Below are 14542 nucleotides of genomic sequence, written 5' to 3'. Positions count from 1 at the left end.
TATCTATTTGAATTCATATCTGATATATATATACATACTTGGTAAAAAGGCTTGCTGTGCTAGAATGTTCGCACGTGACCTGAAAACCACCAGGTATTCTGGCACTACCGGATAAGACTTCACCGACAACCGAGTATTAACTGTGTATTGTTACGAGTATGTTTGTCAATAGTAAAACAACGTACGTTTACTTATTTGCTCTTGAATATTTTACAACAGCTTTTCTGGGACTTGTAAACCGACCTCGACTACATTATTTAACGATTAAATGTTTATGGGTAAACCGTATGGAAGTAGTTTCTTAAATGAACTCATATTTGAAATGTACCTGACCAGTATAAAATTCAAAATATTTACCTACGTCGTAAATGAATGTTTACACCTATGTTTTATGAAAAATATTAATATATAAATAACCACATGTCGTATTAATTTATTCTTTATTACTACCCTCATGGAAAATTAATTAATTAATGGTAAATTATAAAATTGGTACCGGTTTACTAGGAGAATTAAATTATTCGAAATACTTTGAAAGTAATAATTTAATTACACATAAAATAACTAATTAGGTTTGATTATAATGGAATAAAATAATAAAATTAATTAATCTTACCTTTTCATGTATGCTATTTAAAAATGTGACCATGAATTTCAGTTTCTTATGTTTTAATGTCTTTAAGATTAAAGTAGTTGTTGTTTAAAATTGGGCATATTTTTTTTATACAACTCATATCTATAAAGTAAGTGTCGTAAAAACACATGCTCTCACTAACATACTGTGTGTATGAACATATTTTGAAAACATATTCTTATCATCAGTATTAGATAATCGAGAAACAAACCCAAAAGTGTGTAATATTTGGGATAGAACAGGACGTACCTTATTTTGCTTTTTATCGCTATAGTTCAAGGTCCCGGTCACGCAGTCGCAGGTACGTCTTGTCTTATTAATATAATAAATCGTAACTAGACGATGTCTTTATATGGAAAATATTTAAAAAAAAAACATGAGTGGACTTAATAAGGTCAATAGATACAAAAACAATATTTTTTAGAAATTTTCTCTATCTGTCTTTCTGTATCTTTGTAAAAGCATCACGTAAAAACTACCGCACCAAATTGAATGCGAGTTCATTGTTATATTTATGAAGACCCAACATAAAATCTAGTGCATGTTTTATTTTGATACGCCATCCAAAAATGATCTATTTCATTAGTTTTCCTACTTTTAAAATCCGTGCATAAGTAGTGGACGAAGTAGCAGGCAAAGAGCTAGTTCATTATAAAGGTAAACACACATGCTCCTACTAACATACTGAGTATGGACGAATTTTGAGAAAGGTTCTCATCATCACTATTATTCCCGAATGCGAGCTCCTTACCATATTTAACCTATTATGAGGTTAATGGGCAATGATGGAGGCGTTTGCGCTCGCGGGTTGGTTCGGAGCTTAATTTTCCGCCAGTCCTTAGTTAACGAGTCGAGACTTAAGCCCTCAACGCTAGTACACGCTAGCTTTTCATCGCAAAACTGATGGCTTTCACGAATAAATTCGCTTTAGAGTACACGTGAACCTGAGCGCCTACTTGAACTTATTTCTTCCCGATATTTTTTGTATTGCAACAATTATAATTAAAGTGATAGAAAACTAGTCATGAAAAAGTTCTTTTAATAATTATACTACTAAATTTTTTTTTACTATATCTTTCTATACTTTGGTGATGATTCATATTTTAGTTCTTAAAGAAATTTTTTATCTTTAAATATATATATGTTTAAATTTTTTAATGTTATATTGAATTAAGTAATATTTTGTCATTTTTTTTTATTTTAAAAATAAATGCCTTTGTTATACCAATGTTATGTATATGCATAAGAACACAATTTAAATTGGTCAGCACTTAAAAAAACTTTATTACTACTACTAATACTTGATTACGAAGATAATTAAAAAAATAAAAGCGTTTGACAATTTTCGTTGGTGTAGTATTGGGAATAATGATGTAGAAAATAAGTCGATAAATAGTAATTGATTTTAACCTTTGTAACGTATCAGTTAATATACGTACATAATGGAAGTAGCGGTAGCATATTACGAGAGTTTAACTTAATGCTAAACTCGTGTTTACACTCTGAATTGTGTGCGAGACCCAAACTAGCGAACAAGTTTGTACATTAACACAAGAAAATTTAGATGTAGATATAACAAATGTTATTTAGCTTTAAAAATATATTGCAACTATCTGAGGTGTAGTGAGAAGGGCCTAGAGGTTTCTACAGCCCGGCTTTTAACCCTAAAAGTCGTGAATTCGAATACATTAAACGACATCAAAAACTTTGTGTCAATTTAAATTTTCTATTAACTCGACTCGTCGGTAATGGAGAGTTAGAAGTTTAAATTAGCAAACCAAATTAATTTAAGAGACAATGGTAAACCCGTCAAATATGTTCGGCGAAGTGTGAGCAAATCATGTTACTTGCACACCAATGACAACTGTCTACTTATAAATACTTTTGATTATTAGTTAGTCATGATCGTAATTATTTCTCTCTTAGAAAAATTCTATATTATTCTACTTCGTTGAATTTTTCTTTTATATTTACATAATACGAAAGAATAAAACATATCACCACTCCTTTTGATATCCCAGATGTCATAAGAAGCAATTAGAGAAAAAAATAATATACACCTTACTCGTATAAGCGTAAGGAAACTTGAAATGAATCCTTATCAATAATAATAATAAAAGTAATATTGGTATCTCATTTAACTTAAATTTGGAATATCTATATTATATGAGTGACAATTCAATAATATAATATCAAGAACTGTTCTGTTAAGCACAGTATTTTCAGTGCTCTAAAAATTGATAGGCCGATTTTAAATCAGTCACATCTGTCTTTTCGCGACATATGAATAGGCATGCCATAGTAAGTTGACAGATAGTGATCAATGAGCATGAACGTAATCACAGGATTTAAATAAATATGTTTAAAAGTTGTACTTTTTAAAGACTTTTATTTTGTCTGCGGATGGTTAAATAAATTATGTTCGTAGTTCGCGCATATATACATTCGACTTATTTTTATTTTTTACGATGTTCATCAGATTTAGGCGCTAATCTTGTTATACAAGAGACATTACCTAATTGACGGATTGTCATCGGTCAAAACGGCAGATACTCTCGTATCTAGAACAGAAGGTCGTATCTATAAAATCTGAGTTTACTGAATGCTAAACTTGTGCTTACGTATTGAACTGTGTGCGAGACCCGAGCCGGCAAGCAAGTTTGTTATCCCGACATTAGTAGATTAACGCTCTTCAGAAAGTTTGGCTTTGATTAAAACCGCAAGACACCGTGACGTGAATTATGAGAGCTGCTTTATTTCAGTACGCACTTATTTTATGAAGCGTGTAACTGAATTAAGTCAAAGATAAATTTATAATTTTATTAAGTACTAATCTATATTACGCAAGCGTAATTTATTATTAGATATAGGTGGGCAGGTATTGCGTTATACCAAACTGAGACAGAATTCCATAAACTTCGATAAGCTCGTCTACTAAGCATGTTATTGAATAATGCGCTCAGAGTTGGTGGCAACATTACGTTAGCATAAACTAAATACACTGCTATTTATACTAGCTATGCCCGCAAATTCGTTCGCAAGAAAATATTTACACTTTTTCTATATGCTGATTATTGTAAAGAAAGGACAGCACTTTTCTTGACTTTGGTTGACGATGGACGGCTTTGAAATAAATAACAATTTAAATCTTTTGGTGGTAATTTTTAAACCTTCTATAGCACATGTGTACGTCATATCAGCCACTAACTTTCCACTGCTCAACATAGGCTTCCCCTGCCCCATGGGTATATGCCACGTTTTTGCAGGCGGGTTGGTTATCGCAGTTAGACTTTTGGTGATGTTTTAAGAAGAACACTGTTGTCCATCTCTTGACAATTAAGTGCCCTTAGTCACCTCTTACAACACCTATGGAATATATTCTATGCCGGACCCACATGGCATCAATCGTCAACACAACAAACTTATGATAATTTAAAAATCATTGTTTTTATATCAATAAACTATATTTCTAAAAATATTTAATACTAGCTGTTGCTTGCGACTTTGTCTGCGTGACCGGGATGTGTATACTGACCGGAATTAAAATAAGCCTATATTCTTTTCCATCTTATATAGTACATATATATTAAATTTCATAGTAATTGGTTAAGCCCTTTAAGCCTACAAGGTAATAAATAAACAAACTCACTTTCATATTTATAATATTAGTAAGGATAAGTATAATAAAAGATTTTTTTATCGTTAATTGAAACATTTTTTGTATAAATGTTCAGTTTCACTGGTGAAATACTCCCTTAAAAAGATGCTAATGATTTCGTTTTCATCCTATTCATATTTATATGGATGATATATAATTTATTCATTAGGTATATTTATGTTGCCAAAGGGAGGATTTGTACAAAATTCGTCACGTCTGCATGGGTATGAGTTAAAGAGATATTCTTTCACTCGTCCTTCTGCTGCCAAACAGTTAAGCTCATTTTATAGTATTTTGTTTTAAAGGGTAGGATATGACAGTGAAATTATATACTTGGTATAGAAGCATGATACCATATGAATAAATAATCACAATTATACTTTATTTTTTTTACCAGAGGGAGACTTTGTACAAAAGTCGATTGCTTGGGCACCTCTGTCCCATTCGTGTTTCTACCGTGAAGCAGTTGTGTTTGCATGGCTGTGTTTCGGTTTGAAGGGTGGGATATGGAGTGAATTTACAGGGTACAGAGGAATAACACCTGAGTCCTCAGGAATGGCAACGCATGGGGGTATCATGGGCGAAACAGTATACTCTGTTATGTTCATGGTACTGCGCATGTCTATAGGCGACGGTTACCACTTTCCATCAGGTGGGCCGTCAGCTTGTTTGCCATTCTAAGTTGTATAAAAAAAAAAATTTGGAACAGCAATATGTGAGATAAGGTAGCAGAGCATCACAGTGTATTCTGTGATGTATATAAGGTGCTGTTCATTTAGGTAGGTGACCTCATAGTCTTTTGAACCATACCATACCATACCATACGGTCTGAAGTAATGAAAATGAGTATGTATAATAGATACAGAAATATACTTGTGTATTTTAAGTTCAGCCTTATTTCATTTAGCCTTAGAGCTTATATTTTATGTTTTATTCGTTATTTAGTGTATCTAGTGAGATGGACTACTTCAATCACAAGTTTATCTTATCTGTTTTGGTTACAGATATGGATATTGTTTGTTCTATAAAATTCATACTATTTCTCATAGTAAGCAGATAGATTCAATCAGAAATAAAATTCTACTGTAAATGTAAAAATTTCTAAAGTTATTTGTTTGTTCGGATGTTTGTTACTAGATAACGGTTAAAACGGTTAAATAAATAGATTTATATGCAATTGTGTGCACTGCTAGACCATAATAATATTCTACATTAATAAATTGTTTTAGTCTACCCCTTTTAGTAAATATAGAGATAGCAACGAATACGTTTTATTCTATTATATATTCATAATGTTTCAAGTTCAATAAGGCTATAAGCAAAATAAATCGCTGTTTAAGATTACGTTAAATTTAAGGTTAGATTAGAAAATTGACTAGCAAAACTAAAAACGAAAGTCTTTGAAAATAACATAATATTTTTAATTTTCACCAATATAATTCTATATATACTATATACTAAGCGTGTAGTATACATTTATATTGGATGAATATACTCGGTAGTGAACATTGGTCATCCGTCAAAATGGTTACTCTTATCTGTAAGAAAAGATTGTAACTGCAAAGTCTGATCGACGAACAACACATTTCGCAAGGGATGAAAGTCGTTCCCAATAGAATATGAAACAGATAAGGGAGTCGAAGTCTCATCTATACCGAAAACTACTGAACCAGCGTTATCTATTTCGTCACGCTGTGAAATCGGAAGCCCGCCTCGTCATGAACTAATCGGTTTGGGTAACTGACGCATAACCGAGTTAATGCCTTTATTATAGTTATAGATTCGGAGAAATAGATTTAGTGAAAGGAATCACGTCACGATTACATTACATCTCCTTCGAATGTACTTAGATGTAAATACAAATACAACGGTCTACACAGACGAGAGACATTTCATGATTTGTCTCGTCTTCCTACGATTTTAAACTCGAGGAGAGACTATCTTACGTATAAATTTCAGTCCAGTCGTAATAAAAGCCTTAAAATTGCATTAACATGGCTTTTACTAAAAAAATTTTGTCCGTTGACAAAATTCCATGATTTGTACAGTTTTAAGTAGTTGTTAACATAAGTTGAGAATTTGTATTACACGGAGTTGATTTTCATACCCAAAACAATTTACTAGTAACCCGAAACTAGACATATATCTCTCTCTCGCCCATACGCATTCTAACTTACATTCACGATCACTTTATTCGCGACAAAGAGTAATTTCATAAGATTACTGTTAGACATTATGTATATAAACACCTCGCTCGTAGTCACACACATCTATTATCGTTAGATTTGCTCATGTAATTTTTTAGATATTTTGAAAACATAATTCCTATTATTTTTATCTCTTTTCAAATTAGGTGTACGAGCATACCTAATTTTAAACAAATTTATGAGAAAGTGCAAGTACCTCCTTACAAATTTATGATAATCAAAACTCGAACTGACTATATATAATTTGATATTTTGGCAATGGATAATTTCATAAATTGGCTTTGAATCTATTGGAGCAACGCCGAAGATAGATCCGTAAAGAAAGCCTTAATAAATTAAAATATTTCTTTATCTTACATTACTCTTGTACCCATAAATGTTTAAACATTTAGTATTTAGTATTTCATTTATATATTAACAATATGCTTAATTAGATTTCCGTTACAAGAAAAGACTTAACATATTTCTTTAGTTAGTGATTACAACTCATACTCGTACGGAATCTAATGAAATCATCTGAGATGGATCGCCCTTCACGCGCGTAATTAAATAAGGGCATTATTACACCTAAATATTGCTTACTATTCTACTACGCATGTTACGATTATAAATATAATACGGGAAATATATTTTTTCTGTAATTCTATCCCAAATAATTCTGAAGAAGAAGCGACTTCATAAAAATGTTCTGTCGAAAATACATAAAAATGTTGCGGAAGTTTTTCAATCTTATCTTAAGTAGAGTTCCCTGTATCGGAAACGCTTGTTCCTTCCCATACCGATTTAGAGGTCAAAATATAGGTATCAGGACCTAATGTTCACCTTCCGCAACTCATATCAAAGTAAACCTAAGCTACAATGTGATTAACGAACCGAGAGGAGAAATATTTTATATTATAATAACATTCCTTTGTTAATATTTTGTGGATATTGGCAAGTTGCTTCCTATTATTTCATTTGGAGTGACGTTAATGAACGTATTGTGTTTAATTGTATCACACTTTATTGAAGTAAAACGTAGGTAACAATTATTTTGAATGGTTGTCGGTAACTGGCGTAATACCAGTTACCGATAACCAATATATATATATACAACACACACACATATATATTATATGTACATAAATAATATGTACATTATATGTTTTCAAAAGCGATAACTTTGAAACGGATTTATAACTTAATTTATTAATTGTAATTGCAAAATTGATTAAATTTTTTATACAACTGGAAAAGTGAACCAATTAACAAGACTTCTGATAGAAAGCGGTAACATCTTTTAAAGATTAGAACAACACCATGGGCTTCACTAAATCTATTGTAACACTTATGGTACCGATTATGGCATTGGTACTTCTGAGAACTAAGTTTTGATATATGTTTCAGTGTCCTGTAACATTGCCATATGTTTCAGCATTGTTAGTGCATCTGCTTAGCGGTCAAAATGACGAAAAATATAATGACGTCTATGCAGATGATGATTTTTTTATAGTTTCTATAGGTATATAATACATATGAGTGTAATATATATGAATGTATTGTTAATATATATATCTATGATACTAAAATAGGTAAATTCTGTCTTTGGTTATTGATGTTTCTAAATTCTTTTCTTCACTTAAGATATCTAAATGATAAATTTTTGCGAGATGAAATGCTATTAGTCTTATCTGACATGTCTATCTGTACGTAAAATGACGTAAAATGTCGGCTACTACAAGGGTGTACATGTTCCAATCTCCTGTCTATAGGACGCTAAATCGATCTTCTTGCGTATTTATTATATTATATACGGTACCTATAAATATAAAGCTCCGTCTGTTTTAGATTTTCGTTCCCGACTTCGTCTACGTGAACATTAGTTTTCTATTTTGTCTATGTATATTTCGATATATATAGTAGATATATAATATTTTGTTTTAAACCGTCATCGTATGACGGCATGGTTATATGACGATATTGGGTATTCCTCACTCAAAATTAGCTATATAGATTTTGATGATATTCTGTTATAGCTTAGTATGTGGGTCAAAGTTTAGATTATCTATTTCAATTAATGTGTCATGAGGAGTTACACAAGAATCCTTTCCAATACGTTTTACTGCGGTAAAATGGCTTATTCTCAGGAGTATATACAAAATGTTACCCCGCGGACGACGTTGTGAGCACAGCTAGTTTATCAATAAATCTGCACAAAAAAACCCTTAAAACCTTCGTAAAACTTATACTAGTACTTCGGAAACTATAAAATTTGAAAATCAGTATTATTTAATAAATAAATTTGTATTAATGGTGTTGATTGTAGACTTATTCTAGAATATTTCTTGAGGAAAATCTTGTATCTGCTTTACGTTAATATGCTATCTAGAAATGGAATATTTCATAAGCTTTCCTACTTCTAAAATTCACGCGTCTTAAGTCGCGAGCAAAAACTAAAGTATAATATAATTTTAGTCTCCTTTAATTACGTCCGTAACTGTAAGACTTGTACAAAAGTTTATAAAAATACGTACATACGAGAAAAGAAATCTAATTGCAAAGAATAATTTACTTTCACAAATTAGTACATTTTATGTGACATTATACTTAGCGACGCGCGAATATACTAATTCGACTATTAGTTATTCGACTGAGCAATTCATTCGAATTATTCAAATCAAATCATTCGACTACTAATTCCATTCATTATATGATTTTGCTGCATGGTCCCGGCATAGAATAGCCCACCCCTTCCTTTCCCGTGAGTGTCGTAAGAGGCAACTAAAGGAGGGCGAGGGATGGGCAGCAGCGCCCCTCTTATAAATATCCATCATCTATCATTTCCAAAGCCTAACTGTGGTTGCCAATCCACCTGCCAAGTATGGTAACTACTGGTAAAAGCCCCCAAGGGGAAGACTTATGTTCAGAAGTGGGCAGTTAAAGGATGCTATGTTGTTGTTGTAAACGACTTTACTAATCGCTAAAATCATTTATTAGTAGTTGTTTATGCACGAGTCGGTACTAACGTAGTCGAGTCGACCCGAAGGCTGGAATATCCTTTTTTTGTTAATGGTCAATAGTAGAATAGAATAGAATAGAATAGAAATCATTTATTCAAATAAACTTACATTGAAGCACTTTTGAAAAGTCATTACATTTTTTTTTAATTTACCGCTCGTTCGGAAAGCTGTCTCATCACAAGAAGAACGAGCAAGAAACTTGCGTGATGCTCTTTTAAATAATTTTATTATTATTTTACATTTTTAAGTTTAATTGTGTGAATACAAACCACCAATTAGCACTAATTCAATTAAATACTCAAAAAGAAAAAAAAATTGAATACATAACCAACTGGTTAAACAATTAATAAGAGGAAATCAGTCATAGTGATTAGAGCAGACCAGTCCCTACAAGCAGCACCCGTTCACGAGTATGACGGATGAGCCAGCCATCACTGCGCTCGACCATATTTTAGGGAGCCCAATGACCCGGCCCACCACGCCGCCACAAGTCTGGACATTTTAGTGAGCATGACTACTCAAAACACTAGACCACGTCAAAGCTACTCACAATTGCCATCTGATAGTTATAGTATTCACATTTTACATAAGAATGCATGCGGCAATTAATACAAAAAACCGCTACGCTTTCATATTTCTAAAATTAATCAATTAAATCAAGAAAGCAATGAGAAAAAAAAATTATAACGTTGTATGCTAATAAACTAATTATTTACTTGATATGTTGTCATCTATGAATTCGTCTATCCTGTAATAGGCTTTCTTACATAAAAATTGTTTAATATAAGATTTGAATTGCCTCTCTGTCAGATTTAATGCAGATTCCGGCAGTTTATTATAAAATCTTATGCAATTACCATAGAATGAATTACTGATTTTGTGCAGACGGCATTTAGGTAAAATAAGCTTATTTATATTGCGTAAGTTTCTACTTGTACAGTCTTTGAGTTTTTTAAAACTCGCTATACATAATATTTTCATAAATGTATTGTGAAGTAACTGTGAGGATATTTGAGTCTTTAAAGCACTGACGTAATGACTCTCTTGAACCCATACCATAAATAGAACGTATGGCTCTCTTTTGTAAAACAAATATAGTATTTATATCGGCTGCTTTACCCCACAGCAGTATGCCATAAGACATTATGCTATGGAAATAACTAAAATATACAAGTTTAGCCGTCGCCACGTCTGTTAATTGCCTAATTCTTCTAATTGCATATGCAGCAGAACTGAGTCTACTGGCCAATTTTGAAATATGGGGCCCCCATTGTAATTTCGAGTCCACTGTTATACCTAAAAAAACTGTATCATTAACAAAATTTACTATTTCGTCATTAAGCAATAACTGTGTATTTATTAGTCTTACATTAGGAAGTGTAAATTTTATACACTTTGTTTTGCTGGAATTTAATAATAGGTTATTACATGTAAACCAATTTAATATGTGTTAACATTTTAGTATATTTAGTAAAAATAAGCAACTTTCACGGAAGGACTTTGCGATTATTAGTGGTTTAGATCGAATTACTAATTAGTAAAAATCATTCGAGTACAAAAATTAGTATATTAGTAATTTTATAGTCGAATTTATAAAATTAGTTACCGCTACATTATACACTGAAATTTATTATAAATAAACTAAAATTTTGAAACTAGAGAGCTTAGACTGTACAATATAGAAATTGAAATTTAATTAGCACACAAGTTCCGCATTTGATGGTCTCGTTGATGTAATTGGAAAGTTTTGGTGAAAACGACAATAAAACGGGTCTCGCGCCGGCACTTTAATTTCCTTCCAGTAAATCTATATTAGTAACTGTTTCCCGCTTCGCCTACACAGTACTTGTATTTTCAGTTCCTGTAGGAATTTCGGGAAATCATTTCGTATTACTCACGTTAGGTATCTAAACAGGATATAAAGTTACCTTTCTAGACCCATCACTAGTGTGTTGGGTCAGTCTATCAAATCCTCCTTTAATATGTATAAGAAGCTTATTCATTTTTTAAATTAACTCCGTCCCTGACCTTTCGGTAAATTTTCTGTTTAATAAATATTCTCCTATCCGCCCTAACAGATTTCCCATGCGGCTACTTGAACTTCATTAACCCACTTGTCCTATGATAATATAATTAATACCCACAATTTGTCGCATCACGAGATTTATTCAAAGATACTTCACAATTAAACTGAAAAGTTAATATATTATTAAAGTGTCAATGATTCATTACATAGGAGATATATATTTGCGTACATACATGTATGCATAATTTTTAATGGATAAAAATAGATTGGAGCATCTGTCTATGCTTATAGTATATGTATAATAGCGGGGAACCTACGAGATGTAATGTTGAGGAACTCAAGTCAATTAGCCCATCGTGGCAAATTCATTAAAAGTTTAGTTCGGTAGTTTCTAGAGAGAGCCGCGTGGATGTCGATCTGACAGGGTATAATGCGAGCAACGGAGCAACTAACCGCTCCTTTAATAACAAGCATGATCCTCCCAATAGGTATACGTACTTACATACATATATATGTGTGAATTAAGTATAATTACATACAAACACTCATTTTAAAGAAGTTACCTTGGGGAGTCGGGTATACCATAAATTGAATATTCATAATAAAAATATTCGTTTAATCTAATTATTTATAAAAAAATATGCACACATCTATAAGCTATAATGGATAGCCCATTTATGGGAACTTAGATATATTTGTCGATTATTATCATTATGGTGAACATAACACTCGAATTTTTTCCTCAATATATATTTGTTACTGTTGGCCGTGTGGTTTCGGCATAGATTAGGCCACCATTTTCTTTCCTATGGGTGTCGTAAGAGGCGACTAAAAAAAGTAGGTGGTGGTGAAGGTGAAGGGAACATTTGTAAAAATTTAACTGTGGTTGCGAACCCACCTGCTAAACATGACAACTACTGGTTAAACTCCCCTTATTCGGAAGGCTTATGTTCAGCAGTGGACAGTCAACAACCGGAGTGACGACGATATTTGTTACCAGATTTACCTAATAAATAAGATTGTTTTGGTTTTTTACTTTTTCATTGAATTTTAATTGTACATTAATCTATAACGGAAATAATAAATTTAAAGATTAGAAATTAGTAAACATACTTTTTAGGAGTAGACCAATGAAGATAAGAAATGTAGAGAATAGATACATTCAATATGAAACTTAGTCGTTCTTTCTCATCGAACTTATGTTTACAACAGGAAAAACTACTTTAACGATTTATCAAACGCCTTTGCGCCGATACAATTTCTTGGCTACACTCTGGTACTTTTTTCGATGAGTAAAGTTTATGATATACGCAATCATATGGGTATAAATAAATCGCGAAATGGTAGGTGTAATGTAAACTTTATTCTATACTTACTTCAGTATATCAAATAAAAAAAAAATATTCCTAATATCATAAATGAGAATAAAGATGTTTGGATGTTGAGATGATTGTTTTTTGATGATGCTTGATGTAGTTGTCAAATACTGATTTGCAAAAATTTGAAAAGCATAGATTTTTTAAATATATTAGACACTTTTTTTATTAATAGCTGGTAAATTTACGGAATACAATTAGCGTTATAGTAGACTCAGCATGTAGCTTAAGACAATTAAGAGAAATATGACGATATGTCGTTTATTAAAATCCATTAATCTATCTTGGTGTTACATTGCGCCAAAGACTCGGATATAAGTAAATACACAGATACATATAAATATAATTATATTCACGTACGAGTACATACTTATATTCGTATACCTTATAATTGTCATTATTTAAGGAAGGGACGGGTATCTGTTGTTTAGCAATATGCAAGTCGGTCGACATTTTGAAAAAGGTCTTTATTAAATTAACTTTATCCCCATGGCTTCATTTCCCACTGATGCCTATCTATTGTAGATCACTAATATAAGATGATGGTCTATCCGACCATTCCATCTTTCAATACAAAAAAATAACTACTAAAATAACCTTATATTCGGCACTCGGAAAAATTCTTTTTTAATAAATAACAGTATTTTAATGAAATACAAATTAGATATAACATTTTTTATTTAATTCAAAAGTATTCTATTACATGTAGAAGTTATAAGAAGTGAGGAGGCATCCACTGTATTCCGTACTACCCCTGAATTGGAATTACATTTTCAAATTCAGGCCGCCGCGAGAGGCGTCAGCTTGCGGTCCTAAGTGCGATAAATGGTTTTATCTCGTGAATATTTATAGCTATGTCTAAGGTGAATGTTAGGAAGTATTTTACTCAATGTTTTTATAATGAATGGGTATGTTTTTAGTACAGACAGGATTCTAATCCTATTTAACAAATCTGTTGAACTCAATGGAGTATATCAAACATTAATGTTTAGACAAGTAGACACAAATTTTAACCCCCCTGACATGGATTTTATCTAAAGATCGTCTTCGTTAACGTACGTACAAGAAGAAACAAGAGGGCCGATGTAGCTCTCTTGTTCTATATGATACAATAGCGATAATATAGGTACTCGTAGATTCATTTACACTTGTCTCAGGGAAAAGATAACTTAGGACTATTCCTTATAGCAGTCTATAAGTCTGTGTTCACTATTAGAAGACTAAGTACTGTTTATATTACTATATCATATTAGCTCTTAATTATCCACTGCTGAACATAGGCCTCCTCTTATTGGGGGGTTTTGCCAATAGTTGCCATGCTTGGCAGGCGTGTTAACAACCGCAGATAGGTAGGTCGATCTTCACGCTGTTCCCCTTGGAAACCATCATGGTTAATTCTTTTCGAATTAATTGTGGTGGGCCAACTACCCTGCATTCATTCTCACCTATCATTTTCCACTGGTTCCCCGCCGGTGTATACTGGTAGCGCGGGCAGGGTTACTATTCCATTATCACCCATTAAGAAAAATCCGCAGTTAGGTATTAGCGATGTTTTAAGAGGGACGCTGCTGCGTATCTCTAGACCATTAAGTTTCTTTAGTCGCCTCTTACGACGCCAACGGGATAGGAAGTGGTGGTCTAT

Source organism: Galleria mellonella, unplaced genomic scaffold (genome assembly GCF_026898425.1).
Source record: "Galleria mellonella isolate WM207_F2 unplaced genomic scaffold, CSIRO_AGI_GalMel_v1 utg132, whole genome shotgun sequence".
NCBI lineage: Eukaryota > Metazoa > Arthropoda > Insecta > Lepidoptera > Pyralidae > Galleria > Galleria mellonella.
The sequence above is the reverse complement of the archived record's forward strand: the minus strand, read 5'-3'. Positions refer to the sequence as shown.